The 8,497-nt window shown below is 34.7% G+C and overlaps 2 long non-coding RNA genes across 2 annotated transcripts; one reads left to right on the top strand and one right to left on the bottom strand.

Moving 5' to 3' along the window:
- The first annotated feature begins 553 nt into the window (after window positions 1–553).
- On the top strand, window positions 554–3,691 carry LOC309494087. The gene is made up of 3 exons (XR_014204222.1): window positions 554–1,348; window positions 2,021–2,122; window positions 2,756–3,691. It is a non-coding gene; the product is annotated as an uncharacterized lncRNA (long non-coding RNA).
- A 1,441-nt stretch (window positions 3,692–5,132) lies between these two features.
- Window positions 5,133–8,183, bottom strand: LOC309495977. Its single transcript, XR_014204915.1, has 5 exons — window positions 8,038–8,183; window positions 7,265–7,366; window positions 6,452–6,556; window positions 6,200–6,315; window positions 5,133–5,590 (listed from the first exon to the last, which is right to left on the bottom strand). It is a non-coding gene; the product is annotated as an uncharacterized lncRNA (long non-coding RNA).
- Window positions 8,184–8,497: the final 314 nt, after the last annotated feature.

Below are 8,497 nucleotides of genomic sequence, written 5' to 3'. Positions count from 1 at the left end.
TGTTTGTATGTGTGTGTGTGTGGGTGGGTGTGAATTTTTTGCACTCTTGATGTTGTAGAGTGTCACCCCTTTACTACGGTGTACTTTTTTTTAGAATCGTGTCCGATTTGTAGATTGTACAGACAAAAATTCAGAGAATTTTTGTGTTTTTGTAAATTTCCCATTCATTTCCTATGGGTCGGTCATTTTTGACCGAAGACCACGAGTGTGACTATTTTTTTTACGACCACTTAGCATGCTCGGATCATGACCTCAATTTTTTTTTGGATTCACAGACCTAATCCCAGAAAAGTCACCAAGTATCATAACCTTCCGATGAAGCTGTGATTTTTAGAAATTCAAAACAGAAAATTATTCGGTCAGAAATGACCGAGGACCATTTAAAAGGCTGCACTGCACGGTTATTTATAATGGAGGACCATACTTATGTGGAGCCACAGGACCGGAGATTGCAAAAAACAAGGGTTAATGTCGGGATTGCTTTTTCCAGGTGGAAAGAGTTGATGCAGGAGAAAGCTTTCAAACAACCCTGTATCACATGAAATACGTTCTGAGGAAACTATTTTGCAAATCGCAATTACGTTACATGCCAACATATAAGCAGTGCTATTACGTTGGTCCTTAACCTAATATAAGCAGTGCTATTACGTTGGTCCTTAACCTAATATAGCCAATCTATTGCAGTGCTATATTACGTTTGTCCTGAACATAATAAATCCAAAGCAGGTTTCGTAGCATCTAATGCTGTTCATTTTGTTTTAATTATTTACTCCCTTTTTTCTCATTGGGCTACAAAATATTATCTATGCCAGGGCGAGTCAAATGGCGGCACCCAGATAATTTTTATCTGGCCCTTAAACTTGTTTTTGATGATTAAAACCCCTCGCAATCTGATATCAAAGTCCCCGCAAATGTTTAGCGCGTTCAGCGGTGATTTTAACAACGCACGCGATCATTCAGCGGTGAGTTTAACAACCGAGTCTCACGGCAGTTCGTGATATGGTCACGTAATTTAATCTATTGATTCGTGCCACGGACACGTTTATTTCGTTATTTATTTTTTATTTTTTTAAACTAATGTATTTTCAATGGGAAGCGTCTTTCGTGATAACAGCATGATTCTTTGCAGCAGAGAAGCTGTTTAATCAACATTTATTCACGAGATCTTATGTATTTTTATGTATTTTTTTAATGTTATTATTTCGATCTTATTGCCGGGGAAGCTGGATTGCTTTGCTGTTTATTGATATTTTTAAAATTATATTTTATCAGTAGGAAATCGCGCTGAAGAAGTCTCGTTCCGAACACATCGCGATATTTGGCATCAGTTCACGTGTGTCAGATGTTGGTAAGTAAATAAATACCTAAATACGCTGTCCTATAATGTGTGATATCATGTCTTTTCTGTTTGTCGATATTAATCTGCCATTATATCTGCCATCTCCACGGAGACTTTGCGTTTCATTGCTTTCTAATTCAAAACAGGGTGATTAACACTGCCTGTCACGTGACGTGCTATAGGCCTAGATATTCATATCAGATTAAAAATAGTACAATTATTTCCAAAGTTGTATTTTGTAGTAGAAGCACAGTAAAAACAACACTTACCATGCTTTTACCACAGTAACATTAGTTTTACTGTGATAAGTGTAGTAAAAAGACAGTAATCACAAAACTTACCATGCTTTTACAGTACCACACTATTTGTAGTTTTAATGTGGTACTTATTGTAAATGCACAGTAACCACAACACTTACCATGCTTTTACCACAGTAACCATAGTTTTACTGTGATTGGTTTAGTAAAGGACAGTAATCACAAAACTTACCATGCTTTTACCTCAGTATTGATTGATAGTTTTAAAGTGATATTTGTTGTAAATGCATATTAACCACAACACTTGCCATGTTTGTAAGGCTTTATAATGTAACATCCAATAATTTTAAGGTATATCAGTACTTTTTCCTTTAAATAATCCTATATATTATACATAATGATATTTTCTTTTCTCTTTTTTCAGCTGAAAAGACCAAAAGGGCCTTTCGGACTCAGTCAGCCCATTATTGTTGGAGGAGAAGTAAACGGAGGAGACGGACAGCTTCAAAGGCAAATATTCGCAATGGTATGTGTGTGTTGGTTTTAACCCTAAATCAAACATTTTATCAAGCATTTGTTGTTTCTTAAAACTTTTCTCACAAAACCCATAGCCCAATCAGTACAAACAGAGACTGAAAGTCTTGATATTTCACAAGATTTAACAAGTTGTCAAATTCGTATGATACTCGTACATATTTGTATACTCGTACACAATCCTGCAGCTTTTACTCTTAGTGCTGTCATTGGCTACTGCCTCAATTCCTGTACATATTTATCGCGATATTTGTAAATCAGTTGCGCCCCTTCTTGGAAAGTTGTCGGATGTCACACACACTGTCAGAAAGTTTATATTAATTGTAAATTGGACCCTGTCTGTTTATGTTCCAGTAATACATGATGTCTCTCCACACCTCATAACCTACCTCTGTTTGCAAGAGTGGAAAAGCTTATCTGACTTGTCACATGACATTAGATACTCGATTATTTTGTCATAATCAGAATGTTACACTGCTGATAACTGTCCCGTTTGCATGTAAATCATTTTCATGATTATTGCTTGCTATTAAAGACATACTTTTATTCATAGAAATGCCCACATATCAGTGAACTTAATACATAAAAATGCTTTTAACATTTAATTATGCAACACTCTTTACAGAAAACATATCCCACAGTTATGGATAAACTCACAACATCATCATCAAGTCCTGTGCTGGGCACATTGGGCAACAAGTGTCCTCCAACGTATTCGATCCGTGGCCAAGTTCTTCACATCTTCCCATGGGACACTGACATTCTTCAGGTCTTCGTGAAACATCTGTCTCTGTGTCTTCCTTGGTCTTCCCTGTCTCCTGCATCCTCCTGGTGGTGTCCACTTCATCACTGTGTTTGGGTGGTGTTGTTTGGGCATGCGTAGGATGTGTCCAGCGAGGTGCACCCTTTGCTCTGTCTCAGTTTCTGAAAGTCTTCATGTGGAGTCCCACTCCTCCTCAGGATCTCTTTGATATATGCAGAACCAATATTGAAAATAGTGATTTATCTTTTTCCATATTGTTAAAGCGTTTTGTTTTCTCTTTTCAGCTTCATAAACTGTACTTGATGTCTGCCTAATGCCTTTTTCAAAAAAGTGTCAGTGCTCATCAGGTGTTTTGCTAAAGGACATATTCATTGCATAGTTACAATAAAAGTGACCAATAATCACAAGGATATAGAATGAAAGTTGAGAATGTAAAATGTTGTGCTTATGTTTTTACCTATTTGTTCTTTAAAGCGAAGAAACAAATGTATGTTCACATAACAAACTTGAACCTCATCTCTTGGTTTGTAAATATATAACTTCATCATAGCAATTTTTTAACGTTAATGTATGTGTCACTATAATAGATTGCTCCTGTATCTGGATATTTAATTAACTGATTTTTATACTGTTGTGCTATAGTTTTGGCGCTACATTTGTCTTTAAACAGTTTGACATTAAATATTGGAATAAGCTTTCAAAATGGTGTCCATTCATTGTGCTTTTGTTACATTTATTTGAATATAATTGATATACCTTTAATATACTATACATACACTGTAAATGTTAGAAGCACTTTAGTACATGTAATTATTTTTAATTAAAATACTGCAAAACTACCCTGCTGTAGGCCATTGCTTAGAAAAAAAGTTTCTCTTTCAAATGTATTTATGCATCAGTCTATGCAAATTTGTGTCATTGATCATGTGAACTCGTTTTTGGATGGTAACCACACAAAGGAGTCTTTTGTTTTTAAATATGAGTTTTATAATTTAATTAGAAGGAATGCATGTTTAACAGCCTAAATACAATTTATTTAAGGTATCTATCCCTGCAGCCGGAACCAGAAGAGATCTGTCATCGTTTACCATAAATGGGCATGTAAGTGTGACGCATCTGTTCAGCTGGGTTTGTATTGGCGGTGACCTTCTCGCAGAGCTCGCTGTGATTGGACAATCGTTTAACCCATATAAAACGGCGCTTCATGTTACAAAGTATGTTTTGGTGTTATTATTACGTTAGTTATACATTAAGCTAACTATAAAGTGTCTCTATGTTGTGAGAAATTACTCCTTTACCGAGATCCTAACCCTAACCCTAAGCATGTCTGCACATTTCAATGAACTACACAGCCCATGCTTCCTGTTCCACTGATAGAATGACAGAGATATGTGGGTAATGTAGTTTAAAACGTTTAGTAATAAAACAATAAATGTTAAATAAATAATATATTTAATGGACAACTGGATATCTAATTTTGTTCATTGTGCAAACCTTTATGACATATATGAGGGACAGGCTGAAATTTGATATTTTACTGTGAGCACTTTAAAAATAACCTTTATGCCAGCTTTCCATATATGTCTGAAAACTGTGGCCAACATTATTTATTAAACATAGTATAAGCAGTTGTCCAGCCAATTTTCTCTTTGATACACTAACCAGACTTTGAGTTACAGCCATTTGAAATGTGCATTTGTTTGCTCTTCTGGGGGCCATTACTGGGCCCCTGGGGGTGGAAGGACAGTATAATCTACACAGATCTACACATACTATTACTATTACACAAGGATAATGCACCATTCAATAAAACAACAAAAAAACAGTGCCAACATTTCCTTTTCACCCCCTCTTGCTGCTTATATTCCTGACATCAGTGATATATAGAGTATACTATATAGAGTATACTAGAATGATCAACATGGATCATCATCAATTAAGCTTTAAGTATTTATAGCAAGATAGCCCACTGTAGCCTCTTGTTATTCACATAGCTTCCTTTTATTTCACTGCAAACTGGCATACATGCAAGTATGTGCAACTTTTGTTGCATTGTTGTCCCAAATATCATTAACCAGATCTAAATTTTTATGTTCCAAGTAAAAAAATCATGGTAATTAATTATATTTAGTTATTTATAAGTTATTAATTATATGTAGTTATTTTTAAAGAAATAAGAAATGAAAATGTCTCAAATAAAAATTTATATTTACTGTACCAAACACAACTTTCAAAACAAAATAGTCACCATACTTTATTAAACAACACTTTATTGGAGAACAAAGCATACAGTTGATAAAGTAGCATAAAGACAAATGAGATTCAAGATAAATAAAAATGTGTCTTCAAAAATACATTAACATCATTTGAATCCATTCACAGCTGCTGAAGCCACAAAACGAGTGCCAGATAATCATATTCAGTCACCTACAGAAAACAGATTTGATATTGTGTTGGAAAATAATGATTCATTAGAAGAACACAATAGAGACATACAGGGAAGAGCAAGAAACCAGTTTAGCTGTGATAAACTGGTTTCTTGTTCTTCCCTGTATGTCTCTATCGTGTTCTTCTTCCTCGTCTAAACAGTTTGTTCAGTTGAAGAACAGAAGATGTGATCACTGATGTGGTGTAGCTTTTTCTCAACCAGAAGAAGAAGTCTCAACATCCCATTGTCAGGCGTTCTCCAGTCCTGGTCTGAAAGTAAAACAAAAAAACAGAAACCAAGTTGTTTAATGGACAGTCGGGTCAGCTTATGTTCTGCATGATTTAAAGCAGTGATGGTTTACTGCCTATTGTCTAGAAGTAAACTTGAAGACTTTGGTTAAAATTTTCAGATGTGCTTGATTAGGGTTGGAGGTTAACTCTTAACTAACCTCAAAAAGTAGAATGCAAAGGGCCAGAGTTGCCTGTTCCTTACATAAATTTATAAAGCAGCAGTCAGTACATTATATAATATACACATTGAAGTATATATATATATATATATATATATATATATATATATATATATATATATATATATATATATATATATATTGCAGCACATAATATAAGCTAAGTACTGAACAAAAACAGTTTTAACCATATCAACAGCAACACATTTTAAAAGATTTTTTAGAAAGGCATGGTCTCTTTTGAGCCTTTGCCAGGGATGCTTGATTTCTTTCCAGACAACATACTCTTCTGTCAATTGTTTCAAGAGCTTCACTTGGTCAAAAACCAAGTGATAACCTGTACAATGTAAAATTGTCAACATCAAATTATGTACTACATATTACAGCATTGTTTCAATACAAGACATACCAATGGACTCGCTCACTTTTCTGTCTTCTTTGGGCACCAGATGTTCCTTCCTCACCCGAAACAAAGGACTTATTCGATTAGCTTGCGTTGATATAAGGACTGGTCTTCCTTCTCGGCTGTAAAACAAGAAAGTCTCGACTTACTCTATTGTTCTTGAAACACAAATTAAGACAGTTATAAATAAGTTAATTTACCATATGATTCAGGAGAGAACATTTGATGAGTAAATACTGATATATTAAGAAACTTCACCTGGGAAGGGCTGATCACGGCAAGATTCGCTGCGACTCACTAGTAGCTCTTGTGAGGGTTGAGTTTGATATTGGTAAAGCTTTAAAAAAAAAGGACTAAGTAATCCTGCAAAACAGAAAGGAAGGTAATTTTAATACATTACTTGCAAATAGTCAGTTTATAACTGTAGGATATGTTTTCTGTAAAGAGTGTTGCATAATTAAATGTTAAAAGCATTTTTATGTATTAAGTTCACTGATATGTGGGCATTTCTATGAATAAAAGTATGTCTTTAATAGCAAGCAATAATCATGAAAATGATTTACATGCAAACGGGACAGTTATCAGCAGTGTAACTGATCTGATTATGACAAAATAATCGAGTATCTAATGTCATGTGACAAGTCAGATAAGCTTTTCCACTCTTGCAAACAGAGGTAGGTTATGAGGTGTGGAGAGACATCATGTATTACTGGAACATAAACAGACAGGGTCCAATTTACAATTAATATAAACTTTCTGACAGTGTGTGTGACATCCGACAACTTTCCAAGAAGGGGCGCAACTGATTTACAAATATCGCGATAAATATGTACAGGAATTGAGGCAGTAGCCAATGACAGCACTAAGAGTAAAAGCTGCAGGATTGTGTACGAGTATACAAATATGTACGAGTATCATACGAATTTGACAACTTGTTAAATCTTGTGAAATATCAAGACTTTCAGTCTCTGTTTGTACTGATTGGGCTATGGGTTTTGTGAGAAAAGTTTTAAGAAACAACAAATGCTTGATAAAATGTTTGATTTAGGGTTAAAACCAACACACACATACCATTGCGAATATTTGCCTTTGAAGCTGTCCGTCTCCTCCGTTTACTTCTCCTCCAACAATAATGGGCTGACTGAGTCCGAAAGGCCCTTTTGGTCTTTTCAGCTGAAAAAAGAGAAAAGAAAATATCATTATGTATAATATATAGGATTATTTAAAGGAAAAAGTACTGATATACCTTAAAATTATTGGATGTTACATTATAAAGCCTTACAAACATGGCAAGTGTTGTGGTTAATATGCATTTACAACAAATATCACTTTAAAACTATCAATCAATACTGAGGTAAAAGCATGGTAAGTTTTGTGATTACTGTCCTTTACTAAACCAATCACAGTAAAACTATGGTTACTGTGGTAAAAGCATGGTAAGTGTTGTGGTTACTGTGCATTTACAATAAGTACCACATTAAAACTACAAATAGTGTGGTACTGTAAAAGCATGGTAAGTTTTGTGATTACTGTCTTTTTACTACACTTATCACAGTAAAACTAATGTTACTGTGGTAAAAGCATGGTAAGTGTTGTTTTTACTGTGCTTCTACTACAAATACAACTTTGGAAATAATTGTACTATTTTTAATCTGATATGAATATCTAGGCCTATAGCACGTCACGTGACAGGCAGTGTTAATCACCCTGTTTTGAATTAGAAAGCAATGAAACGCAAAGTCTCCGTGGAGATGGCAGATATAATGGCAGATTAATATCGACAAACAGAAAAGACATGATATCACACATTATAGGACAGCGTATTTAGGTATTTATTTACTTACCAACATCTGACACACGTGAACTGATGCCAAATATCGCGATGTGTTCGGAACGAGACTTCTTCAGCGCGATTTCCTACTGATAAAATATAATTTTAAAAATATCAATAAACAGCAAAGCAATCCAGCTTCCCCGGCAATAAGATCGAAATAATAACATTAAAAAAATACATAAAAAATACATAAGATCTCGTGAATAAATGTTGATTAAACAGCTTCTCTGCTGCAAAGAATCATGCTGTTATCACGAAAGACGCTTCCCATTGAAAATACATTAGTTTAAAAAAATAAAAAATAAATAACGAAATAAACGTGTCCGTGGCACGAATCAATAGATTAAATTACGTGACCATATCACGACCATATTAAACTCACCGCTGAATGATCGCGTGCGTTGTTAAAATCACCGCTGAACGCGCTAAACATTTGCGGGGACTTTGATATCAGATTGCGAGGGGTTTTA

The sequence above is a fragment of the Leuciscus leuciscus genome (genome assembly GCF_965113295.1).
Source record: "Leuciscus leuciscus genome assembly, chromosome: 3".
In the NCBI taxonomy this organism is placed as follows: domain Eukaryota; kingdom Metazoa; phylum Chordata; class Actinopteri; order Cypriniformes; family Leuciscidae; genus Leuciscus; species Leuciscus leuciscus.
This window is presented reverse-complemented; position numbering and strand designations above follow the sequence as displayed.